The 14,058-nt window shown below is 36.0% G+C and overlaps 1 protein-coding gene across 2 annotated transcripts in view; it reads right to left on the bottom strand.

The window, feature by feature from the left end:
- Nucleotides 1-13,782, bottom strand: part of LOC6039340 (adenylate cyclase type 6) — a 282,888-nt gene extending 269,106 nt beyond the window's left edge. For both annotated transcript variants that reach the window (XM_038260275.1, XM_038260272.1), the window contains exon 1: nucleotides 12,640-13,782. The gene's annotated coding sequence lies outside the window, so the exon portion shown is untranslated. The remainder of the gene's footprint in view (nucleotides 1-12,639) is intronic.
- Between the last annotated feature and the right edge of the window lie 276 nt (nucleotides 13,783-14,058).

Below are 14,058 nucleotides of genomic sequence, written 5' to 3' on the forward strand. Positions count from 1 at the left end.
AAATTTCACGAATTTTTCATGTCATGTCCAATTTTCAATGTGGGTAATTCTCTACCAACTCACACGAAATCGGGAAAAGTTGCCCCGACCCCTCTTCGATTTGTGTGAAACTTTGTCCTAAGGGGTAACTTTTGACCCTGATCACGAATCCGAGGTTCGTTTTTTGATATCTCGTGACGGAGGGGCGGTACGACCCCTTCCATTTTTGAACATGCGAAAAAAGAGGTGTTTTTCAATAATTTGCAGCCTGAAACGGTGATGAGATATAAATTTGGTGTGAAAGGGACTTTTATGTAAAACTAGACGCCCGAGTTGATGGCGTACTCAGAATTCAGAAAAACGTATTTTTAATCGAAAAAAACACTAAAAACGTTTTAAAAATTCTCCCATTTTCCGTTACTCGACTGTAAAAAATTTTGGATCATGTCATTTTATGGGAAATTTAATTTACTTTTCGAATCTACATTGACCCAGAAGGATCAATTTTTCATTTAGAACAAAATTTTTCATTTTAAAATTTCGTGTTTTTTCTAACTTTGCAGGGTTATTTTTTAGAGTGTAACAATGTTCTACAAAGTTGTAGAGCAGACAATTACAAAAATTTTGATGTATAGACATAAGGGGTTTGCTTATAAACATCACGAGTTATCGCGATTTTACAAAAAAAAGTTACTTTTTGCGTTTCTCTTTGTTTCGTCGTCCGTGTCTGTCGCGGGTGACCATGAACGGCCATAATCGATGACAACCAACTTTTTCAAAACTTTTTTTCGTAAAATCGCGATAACTCGTGATGTTTATAAGCAAACCCCTTATGTCTGTATATCAAAATTTTTGTAATTGTCTGTTCTACAACTTTGTAGAACATTATTACACTCTAAAAAATAACCCTGCAAAGTTAGAAAAAACACGAAATTTTAAAATGAAAAATTTTGTTCTAAGTGAAAAAATTACCCTTCTGGGTCAATGTAGATTCAAAAAGTAAATTAAATTTCCCATAAAATGACATGTTCCAAAAATTTTTACAGTCGAGTAACGGAAAATGGGAGAATTTTTAAAACTTTTTTAGCGTTTTTTTCGATTAAAAATACGGTTTTTCGGAATTCTGAGTACGCCATCAACTCGGGCGTCTAATTTTACATAAAAGTCTTTTTGAAGGCAACAACCGGCACATGCTAATTCATTTTGGTGCAGAAATTCGTCAAATTGAATTTAATACAGAATATTTTATACTGATGATCATTTTTCTTCGAAAATGATCAATGGCTTCACCTTAAAAAATAATGCCAAACTTGTTTTTGCATGAAACTTCGTTTTTTTCCAAAAATCACAATTTTTTTCAAAAATTCATAACTCGGCGGCAGATTTTTTGACCATGTTTCTCTATAGCTCAAAAGTTGCGGATTTTTGTCTCCTAAAACATATCAAAAAATCTCGAAAATGAAAAAATACGTATTTTGGGAAATTGAGTTTTAGTGAAAAAAAAGTTGATAAAAAAATCTGCATTTTTTCCGTGTACCTATTTTTTTCTCAAAAGTCCCCAACAATACCTACAACTTTGCCGAAGACACCAAATTGATCAGAAAATTCACTTAAAAGTTACAGCTGTTTGAATATTTTCATACCATTTTTGTATGGACAGCAGCCAAAATTGTATGGAGACTTGTATGGATGAACCAATAACACAAAATAGTTTATTTGGTCATAGGGAAGGCCCCCACAAAGTTTGAGCCAAATCAAAAAATACAAAAAAATCCATCGGTTTTGGTAGAGAATTGCTCAAATATGGATTGTGGGATGATGAATTTTCTGTAGAACAAAGGGCAATTTGAACATTGTCAGTTTTTTTGCCGTATATAATTTTATTCTGAATAGTCTTCATTAATACCTTCAACTTTGCCGAAGACACCAAAACAATCAGAAAATTCTCTCAAAAGAGACGGACTATCGAATATTCACGTACCATTTTTACATGGACAGTAGGGTGCCCAGAAAAATAGACCCCCTGCTCCACAAACGAAAAACGGTTTATTTGGTTATGTTAAGCATCAGTGCAAATTTTGAGCGAAATTGGTTGAGATTTGATACCCGAGGCTAAAGTTGGTGAAAAAAATGTTTTTCATACAAAAATGACTTTTTATGATCGCTAATAACTTTTAATGATCGAGTTTTACAGCTTTTGTATGTTCTACAAAGTTGTAGAACATTAAATTGTAAATGAGAATCTCACTTTTGAGAATATTTGGATGGAAGAGGCGCACCCTGCGGACCAAATCGTAAGAAAATTGTTTTTTCATGCTTTTTTCTATTTTTCCCATAGAAACTTCACTTTTGAGTATCAATGGGTAAACGTTGACTGATTTTGCTCATATATGGCTCCAGAGTCCTAAAATAGCTCAAGGAGCAATATTCAGCTTGTGGAGCGAGGTTTTGAGAAAAAGTCCCATATTCTGGGCACCCTAATGGAAAGCCGTTAAACTTGTATAGAGCCTTGTATGGGGTAAGTTTAATTAGACCTGGAATTGGACATAACAGTGCTGGTATGGCCACATAAAGTACTCGATAAAACAACCTCTATTTATTTTTTTTTGTTTTTTTCACTACTTAAAAAAACAACAACAATCAATTGGAATTATCCCCACAACACTCGAAAATCATTCAATTGACCCTCATTAATTAATCCAAACACGAAGGTGCCGCCCATCAAATTGAAACCCCACACTGCACTTCATTATCGCGGTGCACGCGATGATGATAACCAGGGTAGGTAAACCATCACCATCGCACTATCATTTCGGTGCGTTCCTCGTCTCTTAAAATTTCTCTTCACTTTCGCAGCCGAGTGATGGTCGGCTTGCTATCGCGAATATCGAAAGCCCATCACATCGACGAGAAATACCCTCTCGCTGGCTCCGATGGAACTATTGTTCCAACCGGAGAGGCACGCACACGAAATTGCTGTATACATACACTGGAGCTCACGCACACAAATGAACTCATTTCTACAGGGCTTACGGACGAGAGAATTTCACGATTGCTCTTTCTCTTGCTTTTTGAGCGAGGGGACTGGCTGTGTGAGAGATTTCTTTTCGTCTTTCGCATCGGTTTGTTCGTTGCTCGCTATTTCATCGGCGTCGTTTTCGCTTCGCTCTCTTGATGCAGTTTTGGGAGAACGCCGAAAATTTGATGATTTGAGCGAGGGACGATATCTAAAAGCCCTCGCCATCGGCGAGGAAACGAGAAAATACCATCCCTGATGATAGCACTTTTTAGCAGGTTTCACCGGGAGGATTTGTTTTGTAACCTCGCTCACCAAACCCCTTCATTAACAATGAAAAACCGCACCACATTTCCCAGGGGTTTGTTCAAGTGGGGTGCTCGGGTAAATGTAAATCAGACCAGAAAATAGACCGGGGTGTGTAAAAATACCGTGCGTTGTCCCGGGTCTCCGCTTTTTAATTATTTAAACGAAAAATGCGAGAGTTTCTCATCGAAACGTGATCAGTGTGATTACCTGTGTCGAAACAGAAAAAAAGCTGTAATCAAAAGCTCATTGCGTGAGCTTCCTCACTGGTTTGGGCCATTTTTTGGGGGGAGCTTTCAACCTCAACGTGATGACGTCGTTGCTGGCCACGTACAATCTTATCTTATAAAAAAAAAATATAGAAAAAAATGTTTCGGAAAACTACCGAAAAAAAGTTTGTAATTGAAATCGCGTTTTTACTAATTTTGAAACCTAGAAAATTAAAGAAAAAAATTGACAGTTGAGGGTTAACCGATCTAACGCCCCACGTGTGCGTTTACGATCTCCCTTTATAGGTCTGCCTCAATTTGTCTGTTGTTTCCCAAAAAGATTGCCGACCCCCAATTTGGCCGTTAAAAGTTGCTCGCAATGGGAAAAAGATTTTCCGTTTGGATTAAAACTTTGTGGTTTCGTAAAGAGGGATGTCACGAGGGATGTCACGTTTTGTGTGAATCTCAGTTTCTTAATGGTAAATTTAATGCCTAAACTTCAGGGGGAGTAGATTTTTGTTAAATTTAAAGGCATAGGCAATAACAGCGATTCCACGGCTAACCACCAGGATTCAGATCAAAAGTGCTCCAATTTGGGCCAAATTAGGCATGGATCCTTGTCCAAAATAATTAGAACCGAAGTTTTTTTTTGTTTTGCGATTCCGGGTCTTCCTATCCGATGCAGGGTGGTCCAAAAAATCATATTTTAGCGATTTTCGCAAAATCTACTTTTTCAGCCAAAAAATCCATATCTCTGGAACAGAAAAATATTCTAATCCAATCTAATCTAATTTAACCTAATCTAATCTAAACTAATCTAATCTAATCTAATCTAATCTAATCTAATCTAATCTAATCTAATCTAATCTAATCTAATCTAATCTAATCTAATCTACTCTACTCTACTCTACTCTACTCTACTCTACTCTACTCTACTCTACTCTACTCTACTCTACTCTACTCTACTCTACTCTACTCTACTCTACTCTACTCTACTCTACTCTACTCTACTCTACTCTACTCTACTCTACTCTACTCTACTCTACTCTACTCTACTCTACTCTACTCTACTCTACTCTACTCTACTCGGAAGAGCACTACTCTACTCTACTCTCTACTCTACTCTACTCTACTCTACTCTACTCTACTCTACTCTACTCTACTCTACTCTACTCTACTCTACTCTACTCTACTCTACTCTACTCTACTCTACTCTACTCTACTCTACTCTACTCTACTCTACTCTACTCTACTCTACTCTACTCTACTCTACTCTACTCTACTCTCTACTCCACTCTACTCTACTCTACTCTACTCTACTCTACTCTACTCTACTCTACTCTACCTCCTACTCTACTCTACTCTACTCTACTACTCTCTCTCTCTACTCTACTCTACTCTACTCTACTCTCTCTACTCTACTCTACTCTACTCTACTCTACTCTACTCTACTCTACTCTACTCTACTCTACTCTACTCTACTCTACTCTACTCTACTCTACTCTACTCTACTCTACTCTACTCTACTCTACTCTACTCTACTCTACTCTACTCTACTCTACTATTTGCAGCGATGCCAACATTTTTAAAGGGAGATCTGTATTTCCTTGAAAAAAGGTTTAATTTCTTCTGTTCATCTGTTTTTTTTTCAATTTTGAGATATCAAAAGAGTTTTTTAACTCTATTGTGTTTATAGTTCAAAAATTCTACCCTGCCAAAGCAAAAAAAAGTATTTCAGCTGCGTATAAAAGGCCTGGGTGTAAAATAAATTTTTCATTATTTTATGAAATATTATGTAATATTACACCCTGAAATATGTAGTCCGTCCGTATGGGAAACCTGGATCTGATAGCCGAGCGTGCTAAGGCGCCAGTCCTTACTGTTGGTTCTGGGTTTGAATCCCTTAGGTTGCAATTTTTTTGTGTTAACAAAAATTGTACATGCAGTGTGTAATATTATGTATCTTTTTCACATGCCTGTTTTTGCATGCGATTTTACCATCGGATGTTTGAGTGTTTATTATCAATTTCACTACATTTTTAAATAAAGTAATAAAAACAAAACAGACTTTTCCCCGCTTTTTCGCCGGAATGTAAAGCAAACAATTGCGTAATGAACCGGTTTATGCAATCAAAACAATAGCACCCGCCAATTCTGTGAATAAATCATTTTTCGCGATTTTTTCCCCCTCCCTTGACTGTTATTGTTTTTATTTGCTGTAAAGTGCCACTTCCCCGTATGACGTGTGCGCTTTTGTTTATTTTATTTTACCTTTTCCCAGTGAGTGTTTTTTGTTTGTTCGAAGGACCACTTCAGCGAGGGAACTCATTCGGAAAGTGGTGCAGTTTTTTGTGGTGTTTCATTATTTGCTTTATAGGGGAGACTGGGGAGACTTGATCCCCTTTTTTTGTATCGCGCATAACTCTGTCAATTTCTCACAAAACTATGATTTTTTTGCATGAATTGAAAGCTTAAACATCCAACTATGTTTGGCTGATAAGGGTATTTCATCAGATAAACTCTTAGAAAAATGCCAAGCGTTTTAAAAAAATATTTTAAACCGGCATTTTCAAAATGTTGGGGGTAACTTGATCCCCCTTTCAACATTTTGAAGAAATCTTAAGCAACATGTTTCTTATTAATCCAAACTTTTAATTTTCTATAAGATACAGCAATTTCACATTAAACCTGTACGTTTGTGTTCAAAATATAACAAGTTTAGTATGTAAAATATTTAAAAACATAAAATTTTCTTTTTTAGACCAAAACTGGGCATGTTTACACTAGCTGGTCATTTTTGTTTACAAAACTTTTGAAAAATGGTTCAAACTGCAGTGAGTTATGTACAACTATACTGAAGGAAACTATGTACGAAAACCCAGCCAAATTATTTAATCTTGAGGCTGATTCCAGTGACTGTAAAAATGCAGGGATCAAGTCTCCCTAAACGCACTTTTTTAAACAATTGATTGTAAAAATAGTATGACGATAAATTTAACGTCAAATGCGTAAGGTTTTTGGAGTTGATATGTTTATCAAACAATTCATGTATGAAAAATATTTTTTTGAATAATTTTTGATTGTTTTCTATACTTATCAAAACAAAGAAAAAAGATCTCTTGGAAGTTTTTTGCAGCACTTCTTCGAAAAATGTGTGTAACTCAATCTAAACATTTTTTATTCTTTTTCTTTGTTTTCTACAATGAGTTTTAGTCAATTTCGCACAACTTTCTAGAACAAAGCTTATTGTTTTACCCACATGCTGACGAGATACAGGCTTGGGATCAAGTCTCCCCGGGGATCAAGTCTCCCCACTCTCCCCTACTATTTTTTTAATATGTTGAAAAAGCTTAATTTTGTTACGTTTTTTGGTGAATTTTCCTCGCACAAATTACATAAATATTTTATTACGACCCTTTAAAGGACAACCACGATGACTACTTTCTGTTCTCCAAAATGACAAATTGTATTGCCAACAGGTATAATCAATTTTACTGCCACGTTGTCAAGTGTGATAAATGGATATTGAGCTGGGCTTGGTCGTCTATTTCAATCAATCGAATGGATTTTTGTTTAAGTATTTGCTTCAACTGTAATTTGAGTTTTTTTTTCATTTTCTATATTGAAATATTTTTTCAATAATTTTTTGCCAAGCCAACGTTCAATGTTGACATTTTTTCTTGTCTCGAGAGCACTTTCTCCGATTGAGTCTTATTGATTTCAGCTTGACAATGCTCTCTGGCGTTGAATCTTTTCGAAGAATTCCTAGTCCCCGAACCCGCCACATGGTGTGCCATGCAAACATCAACAAAACACACAATACCGACCCCCAATGTGTCAGCAAGCTGTGAGTTTCATGGTTGGTTCTGCTGGTTGAGACTTTTTTTCGTGATGGGGTAAAAGAGGCAAATTGGTCAATTCGATTTTTTTGATTATGATTTTGATTTATTTTTTTCACCACCCTTTTTTAATTTTTCCGAAGAACATCTAGAAGATAGTGCAAATTATTTGTTCTAAAAAAATTATGATTGATAAAAATGTTTGCTATTAAGAATAATTTTAATAACAAGGTAAAAATTTGGGAATTTTTAAAGTTTTTGATTGTAATGCAGCATTTTTTAAAATAAGGCTTGGAATCATCAAATTAAATTAAATTAAAAAAACAAACTTAAGCCCCCCATCTTACCCCATCCCTCCCACGACAGCCCTCTCATCCATTTCCTTGTTGTCTAACTTCCTCGCACAACAAAGCAGGAAATGACATTTCTTCTCGTCCCTTTTCTTTCCCACACTCGCATTACACCTTCTATTGTGGCGTGGCGGTTCAATTCGACTTTATAAATAAAATTTCCGCCCATCCCTCCTCCCTTCCGAGGTTCCACTTACAATTTGTTCCGCGAGGTTGCATCGTAAATCCTGTTCCACCGAGGGGACGGAGAGGCCTGACATTGAACGGTGCTGAATAAAATATTACCGTCACTTTGCAGGCCAAAAGCATTTCCACTTTTGTGACAAATTGGGCGCAGCTTTTTTTTGTGGAGGGGGGGATGGTCTAGCAATGTCTATTGTTTGAAGGTGGGGAAGGGGGAGTTGTTTTTTCTGGGTGGTTTGTGGTGAAGGAGGAGGTTCCGGAGCAATTTAGATGATTGTTTGATAGTCAATTTAGATGGATTTCCGCTGGATTGAGATACTCGGGATGTATAGGAGGTTTACATTTAGAATGTATCAAAATAGGCCTATTTTACGGGAATTTCAGGGCATGATCCGCTAGGGTACTGAGCCCGAATTCCACTATGAGCTTGATTGGTTGCAACAGGACCTGGCGCTTTGAATTTGAAGTTTGAATGGGATTTAATCCTTAAAATCGATGCATTTTGATTTTTGTCAGTTTTGAGTCCCTCAACTATTTTTTGAATTTTTCAAAAACCTCACGAGCTCATAATTCGTGTTCCAGGGAATAACTTTGTCGAAGAATGCGAAAAGATTCGTCCACTGTTATGAATGTGAATGAACTCCAACATTTTCTTCAAACTTTTCTGGCAGCACTACCCTAGAAACATTAAACATAAATAAGCATTTATAGCCTACTTAAAACCTAAAATGTTACGAGGGTAGCAGTTTGCCTGCCAGATGAGCTTGAAGTTTTGAACGAGTTTTCAAAATAGTGAACAAGAGTTCATGAAATTGGGAACCACGAACAAAATGGTAAAAAATTTCATGGTAAGTTTTTTCTAATTGGGATATCTGGCAACCCTGTAGAGCGATACATTTACTTTAGTCCGATTTGTGTTTGTGTTTTTTTGTTCAACGGAACTACGACCAAAGATGTTGTTGTCTTATTCGAAAACTGTTTTGTCTTATGGACCCATTTATGTAACAATTTGAATGTAAAAACAGTAAACTTTGCATTAAATCAATTCTAAGACTAGCGAATCTCAACTTAAGGTACACTAGCAAATAATGCAAAAATCTCTTTGAAAAAAATCTAGTCTAAAGGAGCTATTACACTACGGCAACGAACAAACTCGCTCTTTTTGACAGTTTGCCAGTTTGCCTACTTTGTTTGTTTGCCTGGATTTGTTTGTCCAAACGTCAGCTTGCATACATTTTGCCTTGTTTGGGAGTTTGCCGCAAACAAGTTTGCGAGTTTGGCAAACTGTCAAACACGAAAAAGTGCGAGTTTGTTTGTTTGTTTGCGGTAGTCAGTGTCGCGATCCTCACGCGCTCGTGAGCGCTCATCTTTCGCTCATTCGTGAGGAGGAGCGCTACGCGAGCTAGCTCACGTTTGCTCCGATTTTTTCAGCTCGCGTTTGCCCCACGCTCGCGTTCGCGCTCGTTTTTCGCTCACAGAGCGTTCACTTTGGAAATATCGCTAATCGTTTTACGTTTTTGAGAAAGTTTTTTTTTTCAATTCTAGTTGTATTTTAGCTTAAGGGGTTATATACATGTAGAAAATCACAAAATTTCATATTACAAAAAATTTATTAAATCCACTAAAAAGGTGATTTTCAATCACTACTAAAAGTTTTATGAACATATTACATGATTAAACTAGGTTAGAGGGTCGATTTTAAGCTCAACATTTTGCCGTGCGCAAAGCGGACTGTCAAACATTCTAAGCGTTTTTCTCGAAAAATCGAATTGATTTACGGGTGCCACGATATCTCGAGATGGGATGGACCAAATTGGCTGAAATTTGAGGTGAAGACTCTCACGGCATGTCCCGTGTGCATGACGAAGCCCGATTTTTAAATTTAGTTTTTTTAAACTCCAAAAATCAAAAACTGACGATTTTTTATATGAAAAACACAATATTTTTATCTATAAGTTATAAGTTTTTTTGAAAATCGGCCTCCGTCATGCACACAGGACCGGTTTAACGAGTCTTCACCAAAATTTTGAGCCGATTTGGTCAAGGCAGTGTTGAGATATCGTGACACCCGTGATTTGAAACTGCCAACTTCAAATAGCTATATCTCGGCAATGTTACAGCCAAATGTCTTCAAATTTGATTTGATTATAGATGAAACTGTATATTTTAATGCCCTGAAAACAGTTTTTAAATAAAATTAAGTGTGTACTCACAATACCCTCTGACTTTATTGCCGATTTACATGTATGTAGCCCCTTAAGGCGCAGGAAGTGAGTGGAAACATCACCTGGTGAAATTTTTTTTTATATATTAATTCGAATTGATTATTTTTATTAAGTATGTTTTTGAATAATAGATTGGATTCGCAAGGATCAAATCATTTAGGAGACCTGCAGTCAGAGTTGAAAGTATAAATATTTTCGAATTAATCGGCCTTACCTTAATAATAGTTACGATTTCCCGTACAGCGTAAAGTTTGTGGAATTTGAGAATTTGCGAAAAATTCCGTGAAAATCGCAATTTATCAAATTTATGCATAAAAATGACAATGTTAAACAAATATTTCATCCGCAGATCCTTTTTATGTAAATTCAACTAATTTTATTAGCAGGAATGCTATCGTTTTTCACGAAGTTTAATGCTAAATATATTTATTTTTGTTTTGTGATTGGTGTTTGACCTATATCAATAAAATGTTGAAGAAATGTTACAGATTATTTTATTGCCTCTTAATTTATATTGATACTTTTTAAGGAAGATATACATATTTCGAGAATATTATTACAAAGTTTAAAAGTCCTTCTTATGTAGTTATGTTATACATTTTCCCAAAACAAGACTGTTAAAAATTGTTTTATATTTTGAATTCAACAAACTTTACAAGAGATAAAATAGAAGTGACTCCGATAAAACATGCAAAGTTAAAAAAAAAAACAATCAAAACAAAAAATTATTCAAGGGGTTTTTGAGTGGTGGGCCAAATTTGAAACTCACAAATATTTTTTGAAGTTTATGTCTCTCGACTCTGGACAAAGTCGAGTGAAGGGCAAAAAAAAATATATAAAAATTGAAATTACATGTAATGGTATCAACATTTAAATGCAAAAAGTTTTTTAAAATGAATTCTAAATTAGCTCAATTATTTGCAATTGTTAAAAACAAAATTTAAAATATTTCTAATCGAGCCCAAACATGGTAAATATGATTTTAATGCAGGAAAATGCATTTAAAATTGATTTCAGTTGATCTGACTTGTATTTCCATTAAATTTATAAGGCTGGTACAAATATTTTTAAAAGTTTTTGTCACCCCCCCCCCCCCCCCTTCAAAATTGGCCCGAAAAATCAGGGGGCAAAAAAATATTTTTACAATAAACTTCAAAATTTCAATGAAAATTCAAGTGCAACCAGCTGAAATCAAATTAAAATACATTCTCCTGCGTTTAAAATCATTTTTAGCATGTTTGAGTTTATTAAAAAAAATCTTAAGATTTTTTGAAAATATTCGATGCAAAATCTTTTTTTTCGATACAATTTTTGTTTTTGTCAGATCTTAGATTTTTTGAAAACTAATGATTGCAAAACAAGTGAGCTAGTGTTCAATGCATTTTAAAACACTTTTTTCATTTAAATGTGAAGACTATGGCTTGTTATTTATTTTTTTTATTTTTTTGGCCCCCCCCCTTGACCTCGGCCAGGGCCGAGGGACAAAAACTTTTTTAAATATTTGCATCGGCCTAAGTTTAAAAAAATAATTTTTTTTTGCAACGGCCTAACTTTTAGAAAAAAAAAAATTTTCCGTAAGTTTTATTCCATTGGTTAATTTTTTTAAGTTAAGTTTTTTTAGAATAAAAAAACAAGAAGAAAAGCAAACATTTTGTAATTTTCATGCTTCAACCAACAGATCAGATTTTACAATAAGGCCGTTGCAAAAATTTTTCAACGTTTATGTCACTCACCCCCTTCAAAATTGGTCCAAAAAAATCCAGGGGAAACATTTTTTTTTTTTTTTTTTCAAAAAACTTCAACATTTTTTAAAAATGAAAAAAGAATTGAAATCAACTGAAACCAATCTGAAATGCATTTTTCTGCATTGATAATCATATTTAGCATGTTTAGGCTGAATTAAAAATATATTAACTTTTTATGATATTCCAATGTACAGCACCGCAAAAACTTTTTTTTCGCAAAAAATATTTTTGTCATTACTTAGAATTTTTGGAAACTAATGACTGTAAAAAACTGGACAGGTGATTTTTAAACACTTTTTTCGTTCAAATGTTGAAACTATCGCTCGTAAATTTTTATTTATTTATTTTTTGAGTCGAGGGACATAAACTTCACAAAATATTTGCAACGGCTTAACTTTGTAAAAAAATATTCCGCGGTCTGTTTTAAGTTGCTGGACGATTGATACTTTTGTGACTGAAGACGAATCAAATAATAGAATATGGGATGAAAATATATTTTTTCAGTAAAAATATGTTGAAAGAGGTGGACTCTTATTGATGTGTACCGTTATGTCTTTGATTTTTTTAACCAATGATTGTTCAAGAACTGTTGGTTTGTAATGCATTATAGAGCATTTTTTTTTTCACTGAAATGTTTATTTCCTGGCCTGCAATTAAAATTTATATATTTTTTGTGTTCCCTTCCTGAAACTTAGTTCTGAGTGGTGGGACAAAAATACATTTTTATGATAGAAAAATCGGCATCTGAAGAACTATAAATTAAATCCATTTAAAATTTTCAACTAACCTGTTCTATCAGTTTCTCCTCGATCTTCCGGCCAACAGCGAGCGCACCTTGGCAACGGGTGTAATCTTCCAAAGTTTCCTTCCTCCCACAGAATAAAAGTCGGATTATGTTTTTCCTCCTCCTTCCCCCTTTATTTTTGATCTTGTTTACAAGAACGCAGATAGCCGGAGCAAAACCACGGCACAGCACACTTTGGGTTTCACGTTCCAGCTCCGGAACAAAGCACACACACACACACAAACACACGCACACACTTAGTGTAATGCGGCGCTGCACCCACACACACACACACACCGCCTGCTGCGATTTATTTACTTTACCGCACAACAACAATGGTAATTAGCGCAGATGAATCATTAAAGTGTTTGTACACAACATCTTCCGCAATATTCACTTTTTACACGTTCTGTTTAACTTTTAAGCGGCGGGGGTTAATCGGTGGACAAAACACTGATAACAATTCAATACTCTCGTTCGTGTACAGACACCAATACACACAAGCACGTGTAGGCTGAGCTTCGCTGATTACTTTATTTTAACATCGAGATTTACACGCTGGCTAACTTACTTTAATTTTCCTGTGATAGACATTTTAACATTTTTTTTTTCTCCATCTCTTGTGAGATTCACACAAACTAAAGCACACAAATACAGCTGCCACGATCAGACATTGAGTTTGCACAGACAATATTTACTTTAAATTCTAAACATTAACCGTATATATTTATTTGAACGGAAAACTCCCAGCGCGAACTTTATTCACTGTTTGGCGCGCTTTTCCGCGATGAATTTCCACTGTAAATAAACTTTCTCATCACGCCACACACACACACAAACCCGCGCACAATCACAGTTGACACCTGCTGCGATTGTATCCTTTCTAAAGCACACGGATCGTTTCGATGTCTTCGGCAAAGTTCATCCCCCCATCAAAGAAACCGCTGGCAATCGTCCGCCCGTCCGGGACTCGTCCCATTTAAGTTGGTCTATTCTCGGAGCACAAGTTAGACCTTCAGCGAAAAAAGGAACCGTAATTTCCCGGAACCACTCCCAGCCGGAACTTGCCTCCACAGCTTCACCGAGGTCCGGAAGCTCCGAACCGGAGAGATAACTTCCAAAAAAACGCGTCCACCGAGCACGACGTCTACCGACCAAGTGAGGCTGCAGCCGCAACCGTCGGTCGGTTCCCGGTTCGGAAAATCTCGGAACGTCGGAAAACATCGCAGCCGCATTCAACAGCTGAAACATGTTTCGCTCTCGTCCGATCTCGCATGCTCTCGTGCTTCCTCGCTCTCTCCCACTCTCCACACAAGTCTCTCTCAATTTTCCAGTGATCGAAGCATGCGGGGGAAAATTTGTTTACATTTTTCCCCCACCGTTCCCCCTGGGTGGAAAATCCGTCATCGCGCTAGCTCCGAT

This window comes from Culex quinquefasciatus, chromosome 3 (genome assembly GCF_015732765.1).
Source record: "Culex quinquefasciatus strain JHB chromosome 3, VPISU_Cqui_1.0_pri_paternal, whole genome shotgun sequence".
Classification (NCBI taxonomy): domain Eukaryota; kingdom Metazoa; phylum Arthropoda; class Insecta; order Diptera; family Culicidae; genus Culex; species Culex quinquefasciatus.